Below are 17,500 nucleotides of genomic sequence, written 5' to 3'. Positions count from 1 at the left end.
CAGATTCATCACCCAGAGACTCCCTATGCTGTGGAACAAGATCCCGGTACATGTGAGGCATAGCACCTCGCTGGCCTTGTTCAAGAGGAATCTTGACAATTGGATGGGAGATGGCAGGTTTACCCCTGGGATCACCTCTGTGTCACTACTGGACAGAGGTACGGCAAAATAATGGGCATAGTATCCTTCAAACTTAAGGGGTGGCTATAGCCACAAAACTTTGGGCTAGGCTTATAAATGCCCTAGGGCAGATAGCCTAGTATGAACCTATGAACCTATGGTGTTTTAGTATGTTTACTGATATGTTATTATGGTTCTGCCTCTTGAATTAAATCATAGGCTTATTTGTGGGGTTTCTTTTTTGACTCCTGCATTTTATATGTGTTCTTTTCTTTGGTGCATATTACTGCTAGGGGTAAGTGAGGCAGGAATGCTGTAGTGAGCTGTCTAGCACTTGAGGTTTTGGTTCTGCTATATCTCATTGGGATGGGTGAATAACTGTTTATGTTTGGGTTGGTGCTGTTTTTTTTTTCCTCTTTCTTTTCTTCTTCTTGTTTGTTTGTAGGTTGGGCATGCAGTTTTTCTATTTTGTTGGCTATTTGGAGGCTGTGTACATGGTGAAGTTGTTTGGGAAGGCTATTGGAGTTGCTGTTGTCGAGCTCGTCTGTTGTATTTGCTCTGCCCTCCCTTTTGACACATTGGGAGTTGTATTTGCAGCTCGAGCTACAAAATAATTCAAATGTGAGCTTATACTCACAGTTTTCCACTGGAATCTTCAACAGTTGTCTTCAGGGCAGGGTCGGCTCGAGACCAGCTTCCTGAGATGATCGCACAGCTGGATCGCCTCTTCAATACATCTACACACAACTTCTGATGTTCTGGTTGAACTTTGAACCTGGATCTAGCCTGACAATGTAAATAGAATGTTCAGACACAAGTCAGCACAATTGTCAGCATGTCTGTAATTGAATTGGGACTTCATTCATCTGCTAATTGCAAGAAAAATGAATGGACTTGTTTCTTTAAAAAAAAGGTATTTATATTATATAAACAAGGAAAAAGTCATTTTATACTCTGTCACCAATATTTTAAACTGATATGATTTTCTTGAATCCCTGGAATTCTCTAATTTTTTTTCTTTCTCCAAACACCACAGTTTAAAATCATTAATTTTCTTGTGTACAGCATTTCTTATAGTCCTGTTATCACAGCCACATGTTATTACTGGGAAATACATTTTCTGATTACTTGGACCTTTGTTGAGTAAGTGATGCCTTTGCCCTTTAAAATCATATCTAGATTTGCAATAGGTTTTCCTTCAAGAAGCTAGCATCTTTTATCTTCTGTGTTGCAATTTCCTTTTGCAGTAATTTTTGAGCCTGAGAAAATAAAATCTGATGCACATCTCCTTTTTTTCATCTAACTGCAAAGACTTCATATAGTTAAATGACATACGTATATTTTTAAAATGCCAAGTAGCAAGCCAGCTTGTCATGTTTATCAGTAGGTTCTTCAGCTATTCCTCACTTTCAGTCATCAGTGTCATACCACTGCACACCTGATGTTGTTATTATTTCTTCCGTTGATTTTGATTGCTGCTTCTCATTGATCTAATGCAGACTTTTACAGTTTTGAAGCTGTTATTCTATCTAAACAGTTTGCTTATTACTTCAAACTAATTAACATAACAAACGATTCATGGGATAAGGATTTTACTTTATTGAAAGATTTGTAGGGTTAATTGTGTAAACTGTCACTGTTTTTTTTGTATTGGTCATTTATATCGTACAAGTATAATGTTCCTGTCTGATAGTTTGTTGGCACAAATATATCTTTTATATTGACATTGTCCAACTATCATATCTTTATGTTTTGGCTAATTTTGTTATTATAACTATCTGATAAGACCAGTCTGCAATAAACTCAGTTTATTTTCATTGAGTGAATAAGAGAGGAAAGGGGAGAGAGAGAATAATTGCAGGAAAAGGGAAAATTAAAATACAGCTTATCTACCCTTGATTAATATCACTTACTTTGTTGTAGAGCTACTTCCCTGATGTACAAGTTGTGAATATCAGGAATATTACATGTTGATATGGCTTGTTACTAAACTAATATCTGATTGCATTATTAGTAAGTATACAGTTTTCTTTTACTTATTTGTCACTAGATTTGGTCTCTTTTTGCCTTCCTGTTTTAGGGAAGGTGGAAAGAGAGGAGGAGAACTTGAATAAGGAAAGATAGGCACTTCTCTTCCTATCTTATGAAAACTAAGGTTACTATAAAACTATACTCAGTTATTGTATCTCAACAAATGTTTATCAGGTATCTTCCCTTAGTTTAATGTGGCTATGTCCTCTATAATTTATGTGACTCCAAAGCAGTGTATTATCTAGCAAACATAGCAGTTGAATATAAGTCAATCAGGCTTTCACTTTGCTACAGACAGTAAGAAATATGTTCAATATGCAAGTACCTTGGGCATAGCGAGATGACAGACTGACCTAACCTTAACTGTTTTATGACTAGTATTTTTCAAAAAATGTAAACATCTGTACACTTATTGATACAATATACAAAGAAGTAAATGTAAATAAGAAGGAGGAGGAGACAGGGAAGTAAAAGAAAAAAAAGAAAAACTGGGGGAGTATAGCTCGTAGAATACCAAGAAAAGTAAAGAATATATATATATATATATATATATATATATATATATATATATATACATATATATATATATATATATATATATATATATATATATATAGAGAGAGAGAGAGAGTGAGATACATATATAGTGCCAGTAAATGGAGCAGTAGCATTTAAATTCTATTGGTTTTGCAAACTATTGTAAACTGTAAATGTGTTAAGCTACCTACATTGTTTATATACATATTTAATCCTAGGATACATACATCAAGGCTTATTCAAAACAACAGTATGGATTTGCTGATTACAGTACAAATTTATTATATCTCTTTTATCAGCCATATTGTATATTCATGCTGCCTTTCTATTCTTGATCTTCAGTGAAAGTGAAACCTAAATTCATGTTAATAGATGATGTTTATTATTGTTATATTTTCAAGAGTAATTCTTTATTAGGTTGTATTTTAATTATCAATAACTTACTTATACTTTTAAATTGATTCATGATATATAATACTTGTTTTCTTTTTGAAACCAAATCAGCTTTACTTAGATTATATTCATCATCTCAGACAGATGCTGATTGGAAGTTGCTACTGGCTAGGAGGTTAATTTGAGTGATTATATGTCACTCAAATTGGGAGTATCAAACTCCAGATGGGTTTGCAATGGTTATAATGTTATTTGTTTCTGTTATAAAAATTTACTATTATTTTTCCTGACATTCTCCACAATACACGGAAAAAGTAACATTTTATGCATACTATTTTCAGCTATACTGCTTTGCCTTAAATATAATGAATCATATAGTATTACTTTATCTTTCAATAATAAAATATGGTTTTGATCTAAATATTTATTTTACATAAATATAATGCTGAATGACTTTCTTAGAGTATTTCAATCAATATTAACAGATTAAATAATCCAATTAAGAGATAAAGTCTATTTAAATACCTCAAATTACATCAAGCCCAATTAATATTCCTACAAGAAGCACATTTGAAGATGCAGGACGTATCCACACTAGATACCAAATCATATTCAGTGTTAGCAAGTTGAGAACATACTCAGAAGAAAAGAGGAGTAATTATTTTATGGAACAATACTCTACCACATCCAAAGATAATTAACACGTATAAGGATAATAAAGGAATGTTTTGTCTTGTCACTTTTGAATTTACTAACAAAATTTATACACTAATAAACCTATATTGGATCCCAGGAATAGGTATTAATACAGTGAAACAACATCTTGACCATATTGTGTAACTTTCTAAGAGATATATAATAATAGCAGGTGATTTTAATTGTATTTTAGACAACAAAGAATCAACTTCTCATAGTAAAAGAAGAATTACAGCTTCAGCCAAATCGTTGAAGAATTTCTTAGCGACATACCTGTTGAAAGCTATACATATCTTTGCTGATTCTAACTCTTTAGCCTATACTTTTTTTCACATAGACATAATACTCATTCAAAGATAGACAGAGTTTTATTCTCTAATGATTTGATAGTTTCTTTAATTAGTACTAAAGTGATTGCTTGTCCATTATCTGATCACAATTCAATATTTTTTGAATTTATAGTTAATTCAAACTACAATACTGCTAGAACCTGTGTTCTGAGAGACTGTCTTCCAGACTATCTGCAAATATACAGAGCTGAGTATATTTTTTGGTTATAGAGTTTGTTAATTGTTGCTTAGATCTCTGTTAAAACTGTTGTCTCACTGTTCTGAGAGACTGATCTGCAAATATACAGAGCTGAGTATATTTTTTGTTTTAGAGTTTGTACTGTTAGTTGTTGCTTAGATCTCTGTTGAAACTGTTTTGTCCCACCCATCCTTTCTATTTTTGGTTTGTAGTTTAAATCTAGTGGCTTTTGCAGTTGCCCGCCCTACTGTAGATTTGATCTGGGACACTCCCCCAGTCCCATCTCTTTACCACATTCTACCTAATAAACTCTTTCTGCACTTGCTTTTAGTCCCTTTTAATTTAATTGCATTTTTTATACTGTGTTTGGTCTAATATTGCTACATACTCAAGTGTGCTAGCTTGCACTGCATGTGAATTGTTTTTACTACTATTTTTGCTACTTTTCTGTAAAAAAAAAAAACTGTAAGCCTGTTTTCTACATTTCCTGTAACTAGTGTTCCAGATACAGACTTGCTGTATCCAGGACTGTATGTAAGCTTCTGAGCCCCCCAAGCCTTACTCTGTTGGAGGGAAGTCTTCTAGCTTATCAGTGGGAATGGTAAGCACTAGGTAACCTGTCTACCATATAAGGAGTGGTTCTGGCCAAAAAATTGTAGTTATTGGACGTTTAGCAATCTCTTCCATTTCTCTCAACTTTCTGATTTGAAAGCCTGCATTTGCACTTGTTTCTGTCCTGTAACTCATCTAGTGCAGATACAGATTCTTAGTTTTAGCACTTACATTTGCTTATTCATGCTCAGCACTTGTTCACAATTTGTAAGCACTAAATAAGCTACTAATTACTATAGCACTCAACCTTCCTCATTACCTAGAGGAAAAAAGTTTTTGTACTTACTTTTCTCACTTGCTTAGAGAAAAACAGCTCTTGTACTCACTTTCCTCACTTATCTAGAGGAAAATAGTTTTTTATTCAGGCATGTCCAAGGATCAGCTCCCAGTGTTCTCTCCTGTCTATCTGATGAATCTGGGCATCTTGAAGCAATGTAGAAATTGCCTCATGTACACAGACAACCCTCTCCTCCTACCACCCAACACTACAACCTGTGAGAGATGCACTTATCTAGCCAAACTGGAGGTAAAGCTCTCCCCAACCAAGACTGAACTTGACAGTCAAGAGGAGAAGGTAAACACTTGAACCACACCACACTCATCACATAGTCTCACTAAATCTACACCACCAAAATCCACACATAGAAACACAAAAACATTCGCGGAGGCTCTCAATAATAATCTGTCTAAGCAACAGAGACCTCCAAAGCAGAAACGCAAGCAACCTCCATTCCCCAACACAACCTAAATGACACATAGCCCACAGACTCAGTGTGCCACTCAACCAAAGCCAATAAGGCAAAACAACGTACCCAACACACTAGTCATAGGTGACTCTATAGTCAGGCATACTGATGTCCCACTCACCAGGCTAAACAAGGAGAAGGTTACTGTCAGCTGCCTGTCGGGTGCCAGGATCCGCCACATAACTCACACACTCAGGTCACTCCACAACAAGTACAAATATTACTCTGTCATTGTCCATGTTGGTGTGAATGACTTGAGACATACCTCCCTGGACTACATGAAAAGAGACATGGAAGAGCTCTCCGATCTTGTAGCCCAGGCAGGTATGACCCTAGCCCTAAGTAGCATTCTGCCATTGCTCAGAATGATACCGCAGTACAAGGACAAAATGATTAACTTCAACAATTCTAAGGGTATCCAGTATCTGTCTGCTTGGGATGACATGGTCGACAGACCACGATGCTTTGCCACAGATGGCCTGCACCTGTCTCCCCTGCGATTCCGGATACTGGCTAAGGCTCTTATATTATAGTGCCTTTTTTAGGCATGGTTCAGATAACAAATTTGCCACCATAAAAGGAACAGGCAAGCAAAAACTGAGGGTAATGCTACTCAATGCTAGAAGTCTAAATCTCAAAATGCACTCACTCGAGGCACTCCTTAAAATGGAGAACATCGATATCTGTGCAGTGACTGAGACCTGGTTCAAGGCTCCAGAGAGCACCCCTGCACTACCAAGCTATAACTCATACTACACTTTTCAACCATGTAACCTGGACCGAAACACCAAAGGCGGAGGTGTGTCCATATTCATTAAGGATATCCACACCTCCAGGCTAGTTGCTCAGCATAATGCATCTGAGGTTATCCAAGTGCAACTAACTCTGGGCAAAATTGCAATCCAAATTGTAGCTTGTTACAGATCCCCCACCATGCCCCAGGATTCCAACTCCTCTTTTCTTGATGTACTGGAAAATATTAGGGTTCAACCAAACACCCTAATAATGGGCGACTTCAACTACCTGACCATTAACTGGGAAAACTACTCATGTACCAACTCCTTAGCTCAACGTTTTCTGGAATTCATAAACTCCAATGCCCTGGATCAACTTATCCACACCCCCACCAGGGGCAACAATATCCTAGACCTAGTCATTACCAACATGAGTGACCAGTGTTTCACACCTGAAGTCAACTCCTCCTTGGTCCGATCTGAATATAAGCTAATCACCCTTGATATCCACATCCTGCCCCCACCCCCCATTAAGGAAACCAGAGTAAAAAATTTCTCCAAAGCCAACTTTATGTTTTTTAAGACAGAAGTGGTGAACTTCATGACATCCTTGCAGATGGACAATACAGTTATAACTGCTGAATCCTACACAAATGCACTCTATAAGCACTTACACAAGTGCATGGATCATGCTATCCCAAACAGAACCAAGATGCTATCCTCCAAAAAAATGAAGCCAATCTGGTGGTCCCCTGTCATAAACAAACTGTACAACAGACGGAAGAAACTGTTGCAAAAGAGAGTAAAATCCTATGAATGGAGGAGCTCCCTGGTCAGCCTCAGTAAGAAGCTGATATCCCCTATAAGATCTTCCAAAGCTAGTTACGAAAACAAAATCACCACTAATTCCAAGGACAACTACAAAGCATTCTATAGCTATGTCAAGAATCTTGATGGCAACACCTAGATCTGCTCTGAGTTACAGCACAAAGGCAAGAAAATTACAGAACCAACTGATATTGCCAACATCCTGACAGATAGGTTCAATGCTAACTTTACCCCCCCTCGCCCCCTAAAGGGCCCATATCTATAGAGGAAGAATGCAGAGTCCCTGTAATCACAACTATGCAGGTAAAAGCTACACTCTCTAAAGCCAAAAACACAGCATCCATGGGACCGGACAACATCCCAGGCTGCATTTTACATGAACTTCAGAATGAACTGGCTCCCCACTTAAGCACCATGTTCAATAATAGCCTCATATCAGGCTTTGTGCCCACTGAATGGTGCACAGCAACAGTCATCCCACTCCAAAAAGGGGGAGCCACCACTGATCCCAGGAACTATCGACCTATTAACCTGATGAGCCTGGTCTGCAAGGCCATGGAACGTATTATCATGGAACTCATAAACAAAGACATTGGTAACCTCCAAACTCTGGATCCCACCCAGTTTGGGTTTGTGAAAGCAGATCATGCCTCCTGAACCTGATCGACTTCTTTGAGGCAGTCACCAAATTTGTAGATGAGGGAAAGGTGGTTCACACAGCCTATCTTGACTTCATTAAGGCTTTCGACACCATTCCCCATTCTAGAATTATAGCTAAACTCACTAAACTAGGTATAAATCCCTACATCACAAGATGGGTTGCCAACTGGCTCACTGACAGAACCCACACTGTAAAAGTTGCAGACTCCAAATCTGACCTCAAAGCAGTGACAAGTGGAGTGCCACAGGGTTCCATCCTGTGACCTCTCCTGTTTGGTATCTACTTCTCTGAAGTACAGGCTAGCACAGAAGGCCTCTGGCTAATGAAGTTTGCAGATGACTGCAAACTAGGAGCCATAGTCAAGTCCCCAAATGATGTGGACATCCTACAGAATGGCCTCACTGAGACAGATGCCTGGTGTCAGAGCCATGGCCTCAAGCTCAATGCAAAAAAGTACAGTGTCATCCCCTTTGGTAAAAACTCTGTACCCATGAACTACCACATAGGCAGCAATCTACTTAACACTGAATGCATGATAAGAGACCTTGGGACCCAGGTGGACAGTAGTCTCTCCTTTGATAGTCACATTGCCACAGTAGTCAGGAAGTCCTTCTATGTGGCACACCTCATCATAAAAGGGTTCTCATCCAGGAAAAAAACAGGTCATTGTTCCCCTCTACTCGACAATCATTAGACCCATTATAGAGTACAACACCCCTTTTGGAATGTACCTCACAAGACATCTGCAGCAGCTGGAAAGGCCACAGACGTACCTCACAAAGAGGATTACCGGCCTCAAACAAATGCCCTACACTGACCATCTCAAAAAACCCCAGCTTTACTCCGTAGCATATTGCCTACTCCGAGGTGATCTCTGCCTAACATATAAAGCTATGTCAAACCCAGAGCTGTTGAACATGCTACACCTAAAGAAATCCCAATCCCTCCAAGCTACATGCTCCAGGGACATAAACCTTGTCACCACAATAAACAAGACATGCTGGTGGGATAGATTCCTGTCCCAGAGACTTCCCATACTCTGGAACAGGCTACCCATCTATGTCAAGCAAAATTCTTCATTAACACTCTTCAAGAAAAATCTTGATGAGTGGATGGGAAATAGGAAATACAACCCGGGGATCACTTCTGTGCCTCTGCTCGACAGTGGCACAGGAAAATAACTTTCTTGGGTGGCGTAAGCCAGGGAACTGTGTTAGCTAGGCTTACGTAGGCCCTTGGGCCGATAGCCTAGTACCTACCTATGAGCCTATGAACCTATAAGAAGAATACCTGCATATATCACAAAGCTGAATGATTTCAAAGAATTTATAATATTAGAAACTCAAAATTTCATAGACCTAAATGCCACTAATGATACCTCTGAAATTTTTGTATGAGATGCCTTAAAAGTGCATCTTTATGGTATCACAAAAAAGTCGGGATGAACAACTACTTGATAGACAACATAAATTAGATACTTTGAAACTTAATCAAGAGGGAGATATTGATAAAAATGATAAGAAAAGAGAAATAAATTAATTGAATAATAAATATATAGAGATATTAAACCATAAAGCCATGATTATATTAGAGAAATTTAAACCTTTAAAAATTTCCACTAATCCTAAATCCCTAACTTTAGTAGCTAATAAAACTAAAAGACTAAATAAATTTAATCATATAAATGAAATATTTCCCCTAAAAAGAAAAGGGCAGTTTCAGATTTACAAAACATCTTAACTGAATTTAGAGAATTTTTATTAATATAAATCAGCAACCCAAGATAAATTATTCTAATCAAGATATCAATTCCTTTATTAATAAACATACTAAAAAAGACTCTCAATTGAGCAAGCTTCTTTTATAGCTAAACCTGTTTCCTTTAAATATATTCAAACCCAAATTACTAATTTAAAACTCAATAAAGCACCAGGAAATGATGACATCATACCAGAAATATATAAGATCTTACCAACTAATGCTTTAAAACTGCTTCATAAAGTTTATAACATCTTCCAGAATAATAACATAATACCTCCTTCATGGAAATACACTTTTATCTCCCCATTCTAAAATCTAATAAAGACCCCGTTAAATAATCATCCTATAGACCCATCTCTTTACTAAACATTGACTATAAAATGTTTATGTCAATATTTGCAGATAGACTTAAAATGTTCTACCTATATTAGTTGAAGATGATAAAACTGGATTCATTAAAAGAACATTATCTTTAATTGAATCAGTTAAATATTTAAATAATAATCTAACAATCAGTGTAGAGAAAAATTGTGCTTTTGACTCAATAAATTGGGATTATTTATTCATTTTAATGGAGGAATTAATTTTGCTAATAATTTTATAAATTTAATTACTCATTTATATCAGGGTAGTCAAGCAATATTAAAATAGGCACAAGCATCTCCCAAAATTTCCAAATTATTAAAGGAACCAAGCAAGGATGTTCTTTATCCTCTTTACTATTCACATTAATTATTGAACCTTGGGCTAATTTGATAAGATATGACAAAAACATTGAAGGCTTTAATTTAAACCCCAAATGAATCTTCCAAAATGCAAATGTTTGCAGATGACATACTCATTACCCTTGGTGGTAATAATATATCCATTCATACTCTTTTTAAAGATATTGAGTATTTTCAAAAAAAATCAGGCCTAACATTTAATAATAATAAAACACAAATCTTAACAACTGGCCCTAAAAAAATTGAGCTACATGATGTTTATAAAAATATTTGGCACAATCAGATGCATTACTTTATTTGGGTATTGTAATTACTAACAACATAAAATATATTATTCAAATAAATTATAATAAAAGTTTAATGGCAATAGAAGATCTTATTAAAATGAAATAAAATCCCATTCTCTATGGATGAAAAACTTTTAATTATAAAGATGATTCTGCTCCCCAAAATTCTTTATATTATACAATCAATTTCTTTACCTCCCCCAAACCTAATAATTAAGAAGTTTAATGCTATGATACATGCATTTTTATGGTTTCTGTCTAAACCTAGAATTGCTCTATCTTACCACATGAAAAACTAGGATAATGGTAGTATAGCTCTGCCGAATATGGAAATCTACTCAGTTTCTTCGATGGCCAAAACCATCTCTCTTCTTATAGATGCCAAATATACAGCGAAATGGAAAAATATCCTAGAAATATTAATAATAAATAAACAATAACAAATCTCAGAAATTAGCTTTACTAAATAACACTTTTATTTGGGTTTTAAAAGAATACTTCTTATCTTATTATTTCCACAATTTCAGATCTAACTACATAACTCTAATTTTGAGATCTTTCAGAAATTATATATTTAAATTCAATATTTATAAGGACTGCTTATTTTTCCTATTTCCTATAGCCTTTACACAGGGTGTTATTTTCACTTCTGATTACACAAAATGTTTTCTTTTCAGCAGAAAAAAATAATATTTTGGTCTCAAATGATGTCAAATAATGACCTGAAATCCATTAATTTACTTAAGAATGAATATGAATATGATACATTTTCTTGGCTGGATTTACATGAAGGTAGGAAATATGACTTAAATAAAATTGACTCAATGATACCTGAACTAATTCAGTATATGATGTTATCATTGCAACATACATCTTCCACTAAAAACATTTTGTCTCACTTATATAAGGCAATTAAACTTGACCTAGATATTTCCTCAGACAGTTATTGGAATTATTTTACTTTAATAAATAATCAACCCACTAAGGACAAAGACAAAATAAATATATTACAGCCAGCCAGTGTAACCACTTCACCACTGAAATGGAAAATATTCACTTGGAGATATTTACATAGATCTTTTATTACCCCATTTTCCTTAAGTAAATTTAATAAGAAAAATGTTAATTGTTGGAAGTGTAATAAAGAAGTTAACTTGGATTGGGCACATATGGTTTTTGATTGTGTAGAATTAAACACATTTTGGAAAGATGTTAATATTTTCCTGCAAGCTATTTTTACAGATAATTTTTCCCTCTCTAAATCACTTGCTTTGTTTAACACAACTGTTCCAAATTGTATTAGAGATGCTAATCAGCCTCTGATCCATTCTATACTATTTGTTGCCAGGAAAACCATCACAAGAAACTGGAAGTCTAATAGTTCACTCTCAATACAAGAATTCAAAAATATACTTCTTGAAGTCTGCAATTTAGAAATGTTGACCAATAAATCAAGATCTTCTAGGAATATTACTGTATGTAACATGTGGAAGAAGGTATATGACTTATTAGACAAATAACTTAATACTATTGTAAATAATTAAATTCAAATATATTACTACTTTATTACTTTGTACTTGTGAAGAATGTCTTTGTATATAGTTTAGATGTGTTTGTTTTAGTAATATTTTATTTACATAGAAAATTGTACATAACTCAATACAATGATTATGTATCTATTTCAGTATTAATAAAGCTGTTTAAAAATGTATAAATTGTTTATAAATTTGTAAATTTATTTTTATAATAGGGACATTTTATTTAACTATTTAGTTACTTTTATTTGGGGGGTTTATTAAGGTTGCAGTAGTTTTTATGAATACAATTTTTATTGATTAATTTGTTTTTTCTAATGCTTGCATATATGCATATATATGTGTACATGTATGTTAGTATAGGTGCATATATGCATTACTAAAAGATGTACTTTACAATGTAGGTTTTGGGAAGTTGCATTTATGTGTATTTATTGTTTTTGTTTATTTTTGTGGCTTTTGTGTGATTATGGTTTCATATATACGTGTGTATGTCTGTGTTTTTATTGTAGTATTGTGTTATGTGTGTATATTTGTGTTTTGTTTGTGTATAAGTGTGTTTTATATTTTACAGAATCATCATGACTCCTGCTTTCTGCTTCTTTCTTGATTGTACAAAACCAAAAGGAATGAATGGATAACCAGCCAACCTAAAGCACTAATTAAATTAAGGAATGATGCTTGGCACACCTGGAAAAATAACCCTTCCCTGAAATATAACAAAAGTTCACCCGGCTCAGATATCTAGCAGAGCAACCATAGGGCATTATAAAATTCAAATTATTAAATCTGAGTAGCACTGAATTATAAAAACATCTAAACAATTTTGGAAAGAGGTAAACCATCTAATGGGCAGAAAATCTACCTCAACCTACCAGAATTTCACCGCAAAATGCTCAGCATCTAATTTTCTGACAGAATTTTGCATCCTTCACACATGTGCTATCCACTTATCTCCTCCTATCAGTTCAGAAGCCTCCCTTGTACTCTGCCATTCTACTTCAAACACATAAACTTCAAAAACATTGAGCCAGTCTTTGAACACGTTCAAACTGATAGCCCCTTGGGCGCTGATGGCATATATCCTTGGTTCATCTTCCACTGCACAGAATTTATCATAGCATCTCTGGAACACATACACAATCTAAGCTACACACAAGGAAAATGCAATTATAAACCCAACCCCTCTAAACTCTCACACTAACACCTGATATCCATCTTTCCAGCCCTATGAAAACTTCTAGGAAAAAACTCATTTATAACCAACTGTCACATTTTCTCAGAAAATACAGCCTTCTTACTGAAAAACAATATAGCTTCTGGTTAGAACATAGCACTACCACAGCACTTTAGACTCAAACAGACAAAATACTCTTAGGAATGAAAAAGAGCTTACTTACAGGCACTTCAGGCCTCTCCAAAATATTTGACCTTGTAGACCATACCATCATGTTACATCACTTTCTTGAATTAGGCATCACTCTAGTCATCATTTCATGGTTTCACAACTTTCTGTCTAACCATCCCTTTGCTGTAAAATTCCACTCCTCATTCACACCATGTGCCATTTTCAGGAAAGGTGTTCCTCATGTCTCTATTTGGCCTTTCTCCAGTTCTCCACCTACATCAATAATCTACCCTATGATCTTCCACACTATCCATTCCCCTTGATGTAAATGATGTGGTTCTCTACCACTCTACTCAATCAGTCCCACAACTACAAAAAGGATGTCAGTTAGATTTCCTCTCATTTATCCAGTGGATAAAAAATAAAATATTTTACTCAATTCCTCCTAATCAAAAAAACATGCTTTTTGGCAGAAAGAAAAAAACTTTCAAAAACACTTTACCTCTACATATTGTCGACCATGAAAATGCTGTCATAGAGAATACCAATATATTTCAACATTTGAGAATTTGGTTTGACCCATTTCTGGACTTCACTTTCCTCATAGATAACACAAGGAAAGAGAGTAACACACTATTATTCTGTGCCAACAAACTCTCCCCCTTTCTCTCCAAAACAACCAGGACAGCTATAAACAAATGATTTCTTCTTTCAAAACTTGGGTACAGCCATCCTTTAATATCCTTATCATCAAAAAGGAATTTTAGAAATATTGAAACAATCAAAAACTGAATTTCTAGATTCATCACACTATCCCCAAAATAGAAACACCACTGCAAAACACTAGAAAAAGAAAAATGGTTCCTAGTCAAACAGAGAAGTGAACTTCTGTTGGTTTCTCATCTGTTCACTAATACATCTTCCCCCATCCTACAACCTCAGGAATCATGCTAGCTCTACTTTTTTACAAGCTCCCAACAGCAAGTTTCAGTGTATGCACAGATCACTGCTTCTCAGCTTTTATTGTGACATTATAGCTTCTCAGTGCTTGGTTCCAAACTATGAGAATCTCTCCTCTCCCACTTAAAACAGGCACCTTCTTACTCCCTATTTTGTCCACAGTTCAAAGTACACCTGAGCAAAGCAGCTAAGTGCCAATGCCGTGTCTTTGGCAACATTACATAATCCATCCCCATTCTTTCATGGTCCCCACTCAGCTATCCTTTTCTGTTCAGAACATCAAATGGTAACCTACCTATATATCCATTTAACAAGTGCTTAGAGCTGTACATGTTGCATGTAATTTTTACTATGTACAATATAATGCTTTCCCTCTTGATTATTGGGTGCACTGCAGTGTTTTCTCTGCTGCTAATTGTACCAATTTGTACTGCATTCATCTCTTTATCGTTACATTTTATTTATTTGTATTTTTGCAGCTTTGCCCTAGCTGAGACAGAAATTGGTCAGCTGTGACCAGTGCTCTAGCCCAGTTAACAAATCCAAATAAAATAAATAAATAAACATTGAAAAAGACTTGGCTCAACATTTCAAGTCTAGTCTGTGAAACAGCCAGCAACATCTCTCTTATGACCTGATCTTTCGAGACAGGCCATAGGGTCTTAGCACCTCCTTTAAGTAAACAGGACCTAGACCATGAAGAGCATGGAAGATGAGGGTCATGATCTTAGATACACTTGTCTGTAACTGGAAGCCAATGCAAGTCCTACAGAACTGGAGTTATATTGCTGTTCCCAGACAGACCAATCAATAATCTGGTGGCAGAATTCTACACACACTCCATACATGTCAGGTAGTCTTCCACAATCACAAACAAGATGCATTACAGTAGCCCAGATAAAATAGAAACAGTGTATTAACTACCATGGCAAGGTCCAGAGATGGTATAAGATGTTTGAGCTGGGTGATAATCCTAAGGAGTTAGATGTTCCAGTTTCAACATGGACCATTTTTAAAGCAGGAAACAAATAATAACTATCCTACACTTAAAATTCTTAGTTTAGCCCTGGCTTGGATAATGAATAACATGGAGAACTTGGAAGAGAAAGGCCTCAAAATCTAGAATGAATCTTTTGTTCTACCGAGTCTCCACGATGAAAGCCAGAATCCCAAAGAACATCTGAGGCAATTGCCTGGTTGTTTTGGGTCAATCTGGCATTGACCAACACCAGGTATCAATAGGGAGGTAGATCCTTTCTACTGTCTCCAAATCACTTAACTACTTCAGAGGTACTGTCATTAAAGACAGGGAGACACTATCCCAGTGATGTTTTACCCTCATGTGGCACCACAATTCCTAGTCCCAGAAAGGAATCAAATGACTGGGTAAGTGGTAACAGAGTCTATACCTGCTCCTGCCTAATGTTTCCTGAATCTCCAAAGAGATCATAGGGTTCAAGGGCCAGCTGACAAATGAGCAAAGGATACATCAAAGGTGGCAATCATATGTAAAATATCCACAAGGATGGCTTTGCTGTGAAACAATCAATCAAATCAGAACTATTTAGTAATAATAATAATGGAAACCCTAGTATGATACCAGGAATGCTGCAAAATAGAAATGATCTGCCATCAGGTATCACTGACCCAACCTTCTCCAAACACTAGTCAGCTGACAGACAATTCTCAAGAATCAAGTCAGATCAATAAATGATAAGCTTAGTAAAGATAAATGACCAGCAGTGTCACCAGAGCAAAACTACCATGAATATAATCCATATCAAATTATGCCAGCCAATATCACAACCCTGAGCCCTTGAGTCTCCAAAACAATCTTTCAGATAAACTTCATCAGATCATTGGTACCATGTGATGAACACAAGATTTGGCAATGACACCCGAAAAAATATAAATAGATCACAATTTTTGGATGGCTCATTAGTCAATATTCACACTAGAAGTACTTAACTCACCAACCTAGGAATTTGGAAAAATAAATTAGCTGGTTCAGCTATCACATAAAAAGGGTAGTCCCTGACAGGTCAGTTACCAAAAACAAACAACAGCAGTCACCAGATAACCAGCAGAGTAACATAGACCTAATTACAAACTAATTTACAAATCAAATTTGTAAACGTAATTATCTTTCATTCACAGAGATATCCCAATGAGGGAAACTTAACCAAGTCAAATAACTACTGGGGTCCTCACAAAATTCCACATGGTTAACCAACCTTTGCCCCAAAATAACTGAAACCTACAACAATAGGTACTATGTCATCTCCTAGAGCTGAGAACGAATAAATGGAATTTCAACGGCACAACAGTTTTGTAACAACAACAAACAGATCCTCTTAATATCAAGAGGAAGAATTAATGTCAATATAGTTAGGAACAGAGCTTTGCAAGCTTTCAGACTTTCTCCAAGTGTTTTAGGTTTCTAACACTATGACAGGAATGGAACCCATTCCTAAATCAGGGTATGAATACAGTTTGTGAGATCATTATTGACTCAGTCTTTGATAGCTCAGATTGCTTTTCTCAGCACCTGCAATGTGCCCAGAATTGCTTCCTACTGCAGTTCAAATGGGGTAGCATATTTAAGCATGACTGTAAACTCTTAGTCCTGTCGCTCCTACTATTATTGGAACATCTGGATATATTTAGTTCACATTACTCTCATTTCTGCTTGCATATCCTGATATTTTATGACTTTGTGTCTCTCTGTACATAAGTCACTGTAATCCCTTGGTGTATCAATTTCAATGATCAGTGCTATTTTTTGTTTTTTGAGCTACTATATCTGGTTTTCTTACATCTGTTTTTGAACTCTTCATAATGGGTGTATCCCATGTGATATAAACTTCATCATTCTCTATAAAGTTTTGTAGTTTGTGTTTCCAATGCTTCACAGCTACTTCTTAAGTGCAGTGTTTACAAACTCCCCAGTGTAGCTGTCTGGCCACATTATTGTGTCTTTTAATGTATAGACCCTCAG

This window comes from Protopterus annectens, chromosome 13.part0 (genome assembly GCF_019279795.1).
Source record: "Protopterus annectens isolate FY-2018-M chromosome 13.part0, PAN1.0, whole genome shotgun sequence".
Taxonomy (NCBI): domain Eukaryota; kingdom Metazoa; phylum Chordata; order Ceratodontiformes; family Protopteridae; genus Protopterus; species Protopterus annectens.
This window is presented reverse-complemented; position numbering follows the sequence as displayed.